The sequence below is a fragment of the Arachis ipaensis genome, chromosome B3 (genome assembly GCF_059453495.1).
Source record: "Arachis ipaensis isolate K30076 ecotype BB chromosome B3, ASM5945349v1, whole genome shotgun sequence".
NCBI lineage: Eukaryota > Viridiplantae > Streptophyta > Magnoliopsida > Fabales > Fabaceae > Arachis > Arachis ipaensis.
The window spans coordinates 85,476,814-85,481,337 of NC_142438.1; the positions used below are offsets into that span (position 1 = coordinate 85,476,814).

Consider the following 4,524-nt stretch of genomic DNA (forward strand, 5'->3'; position numbering starts at 1 on the left):
CAATATCAATGTCAAACAGCTCAGACTAGGGAACAAAATATCTACATTTCTGTTTTCTACCTCAAAGTTGGCAGATGAGAAACAGCATCTAATTGTTATGCACCTGCATCAGTAGACATGGTTTGTCGATGTAACTCCTCATGTGCATTCCTCAGAAATTGATCCCAACCACTTCCTGGGGCAGTATCCAGGTAATCATATGGAACAGCAGTTTTCAGGCCTGGCCTAACAACACAACGATCATCAATAATTCTGAACTCTGCATCCCCTCCTTCACTGTAGATATGCTCTAATTCATCCCACGTAAACAACAATGGCAATGTAAAGGCACCCAAGGGTTGAAGTCCATGACCTTAACTCTCTCGTTCCTTGTAATAAACATCAAATGAGTAGTTTTCAGACTCAAATCTATCTCTAACATAACTGTTGAAAAATCCATGTATCAGCAATTGGAGGCTGCTCTTCTTTTCAAGCAAAGGAGGATAAAAGGTAGTAACTTCTCGCTGAGAAATTCCAAGTAATTTCTGATCTCGCACAAAGCAACGGAACTCCATGTCAGGTTGAAGGGATGGATACCATTTTCGAAGGGCAAGAAAAAGCTCTCGGGGTCTGGACGAAGATTTATCATGGCAACAGTCATAAGCGTGGCACAAATCATGCACCAATGAGTCAGATGCGCGGAACAAGAGTGCAATCTCACTGAAAGAGGTGCAACGAAGGCTGCCACAAGTACTTATCCAAGCCAAATCTTTTGGGGCACTCTAATTCAACTTGGGGAAGACTGCACCCCAACATGATTGCCAGCTTCCTCTCCAACATGGTTATGTGCTTCTTCTTCCATGGTGGCTTCTAGATCTTCCTCCACTAGTTCCTCTCCAACTATCCCTTTGCCTCTTGCTTCCCTCCTTAGTCTAAGAAAGGTCATCTCAATTTCACTATCAAAGGGAGATGAAGTCTCTCCTCTTCTACCTGTCATACACTTGACAAATAACCAGCAGAGAACAAGTGAAGTAAGAAAAATCTTGTTGAGATTAGTGGTTAGCTTTGTTGATGCAATTAATCGAACAGTTAGAAGAGTGGAAATATGGACGATAGGTAACTAAAATAATCAAGGAAAAAGAAATAGAACTCAGAGCAGAGATGAAAGAAAAATAAAAAGTGCTAGTGAAATAAAATAAAATAAAATAACAAGGAAATTAAATTGCTTAATCTAGCTCTCCAATCAATTTAATCACTGTCAAATTTAAGTCAATTTCCGGCAACGGTGCCATAAAACTTGATGACCAGAATTCACACCCCATATAATGAATGATGAATCCGCTCTTTGGCAAGCGCACCAAATATCGTCAAGTAATAACCCACTAGGAGTGGGATCGTATTCACAGAGATTAATTGGATTAAGCAAGCAATAGTTAATTGATTATCCTAGTTAGACTATTCAGATTGGAGTGATAATCAAACAAGAAAATGTAAATTGCATGAAAGTAAAGGAAAGCAATAAAGTGCAAGAAAGTAAATGGCAAGGAAAGTAAAGTACAAGAAAGTAAAGTGCTCGAAATGTAAAGTGATGAAAATGTAAATAACCATAAAGTAAATAAAAGAAAGAAAGATAAAATAAGCATTGGGATCAAGAGGTATTGCATTCTCCGGATTAATTGATTTCATCTCATCTTCAATCATGCAACTCATTGACCTCTTGGCAATCATAATTGATTGAGCCCCAATCCCTTGGTGATTCAATCTCTCAAATCTTGATCAATAGTCAATTCCTTGGTTTAATTGCTCATGAGAAGAGATGAAACTTGTTCCCTGTTACCTTCAGGTTCTGATGCGTTTCCTTCTTGTTGAGGAGTTTGATCTTGTATGGCTGAGACTTGATTAGCCTTCATCTTCTTGGTTAAGGCTGCTATTTGTGCTGCAGTTGCCTTGTATTGAGCTAACAAAGCATCTACAGAGTTGAGTTCTAACACTCCTTTCTTCTGAGTTCTTTCTGAAGCATAGAAATACTCATTTTCTGCTACAGTCTCGATGACTTCTATGGCTTCTTCAATGGTTTTCTTCTTGTTGAGTGAGTCTCCTGAAGAATGATCCACGGCCTTCTTTGATTCATAGGATAGCCCTTCATAGAAGATGTGTAGTTGTACCCACTCATTGAACATTTCTGGTGGACACCTTCTTGTCAAATCTTTGAATCTCTCCCAGGCCTCATAGAGTGTTTTTTCATGTGTTTTCGGGGTCAATATCTTCCTCAATTCCAATGCCCATCATAATGTGTTATATATGGTTGGAAAGCCCTGGATGTCTACTTTCTAATGGCACTGAAATCATCTCATTTGGAGTTGTGTAGCTCAATATATTTTTATTTGAATGAGAGGAGGTCAGGCTGGCATATGCCCTGGCGTGCCACGCCCACTTCTTGGCGTGCCACACCCATAGTGGGGCTCAAAATCACTCCTCTGGAACTTAAGCCTGGCGTGCCATGCCCAAAACACCAAGTGGCACGCCCTCTTTGAGATCTTGGCTTCACAAACTTGGCGTGCCACGCCCAGAGCTCCAAGTGGCACGCCCATGTAAAATTCTTCAACCTTCTTTGCTGGAATGTTGGCTTGGCGTGCCACGCCCAGAGCTTCAAGTGGCACGCCCAGCTTCACACGCCCATTTTTATTTGTTGTTTTCATTCCCCTTTTGTTGCTCTTTTCACCTAAAATTCAGCACAAACCCATTTCAAAGCAATGTACCATAATATATATCATTTGGTTCATGAAATTGCATTGATTTAATGAGATTATGCTCTTTTTATGGCCCTTTTAGATAAGAAAAAATGGTACATGATGCGCAGTAATCAGTTCCTTAATTTTCAACTCAAGTTCTGGAAATGAAGGCGGTGGAGAAGGTTCTTCTGCTTCATCAGCAGTTCCTTCAGACACCTGAAAATCTTCATCATCTGAATTATGAATTCTATTCGGCAAGGCATCTTCATCCAACACAGAAGCAGGCAACAAAAATGTCCCAGAGTCATCAAGAAGGTACTTAATAAAAGATTCAGGGAGTTTATGAATTATGGTCTTGATAGATACAGATTTGAACTTCGGGTACCATTCTTGAATTTGGCATCGATTGACCTTTTCCTCTTAAATATTTGTTGAATGGTTCTTTCTGTCTCAAATAAATATGGCAGAACCTTTAATAATCTGGATCTGACACGCATTGGCAATAGAGTAATGTAACTTATGCAATGTTTAGAGTCAAAATATCCTAAAGGTTGGACGTTACAATACAGTCCCAAAAGTTTTTATCAGTCTGTGATATTTAATGTGCTACAAAATGGGAGACGACTCTATCAGGTGATGAGTCTACCAGAACAGTATTTTATATTTCAAAATAACGAATGAGCTAAATGATAGAGTTGTAAAAGTACTATATATTGTTAACAAGTTAGAAGGGATGGTATAAGACTGATTTATTGTATACCAAAACCATAACGAAAATAAAATATAGCTAGAGATGCAGACAATGCAGCCAGTACAGTCTCATGAGCATGACAGATCAAAACATTAAACCATTCTATCCTTTGATAATTCCCATGAATAAATTGTATTTTCAAAAAACAAATTTCTTCTGGAAATCACACATAAGATTCCCAGTCCCATCAATCATCCAAAGAGTCAAACAAACAAAATTTACAGTTCTAAATTGGCATCCACTACATCATACTCATACTCAGACTCATACTCACAGTCACTCACTCGGAAGAAAGAACAGAGAATAAAATATAACTTTCTTCCCTCAGCTTTGAAGCAGCCAGATACTCAGATATTAACTACCTTAAGAAGTGACCTAGTTATTAAAACCACTTATAGACTTTACATTTTCATAATCAGATTACAGGAAGGTATATTTAGTAGCATATAACAAAGCCACAACATCATTGAAACATGTTAAGCAAGTGTGTATTTCCTCTAACAAATGAAAAACAAACAAGCGACATTTTATAAGCAAAAGATGTAAAAACCCATAACAAAATCAAAGGGAGAATGATATCCAGATGAAGCACCACTATATATCTCTTAATTGCAAATTCAGCAACACCACATATCTACCAAGACATTGCAATTCTGAATTTCTTTCCTAAAAAAGCTGCAACACATGCTCGATTACCTTTTTCTAATAATAATAATTAATTGGACTTAATGCTGTAAGGTTTCCATGGGAGAATTACATCTACCACGCGAGACTTTAATGTTTTCATTTAAGATTGTGATTTATGGCCTTAAGGAACATCCACTATCCAATGCAAAATTCAATTGGTATGTCAATAGGGGTTACACGGTTTCTTCAAGGTTAGATAGATTCCTCATCACCAAGGTTCCAGAAACGAAACCGGACATTCAACCGTTCAGGCTTCTGGATAGGTTTTGGGTTAAGATTCAGAGTTCTAACCATTTGAACTAGAATCCAACTTAACCGGATTTAATAACCATTCAGAGTTCTAACCAACACTTCTCCATGATTCATTCTTATTTT

General features: G+C 38.1%; 1 pseudogene; it reads right to left on the reverse strand.

Annotated features, from left to right (window-relative positions):
* On the reverse strand, positions 1–3,131 carry LOC107633173 (uncharacterized; annotated as a pseudogene).
* Positions 3,132–4,524: the final 1,393 nt, after the last annotated feature.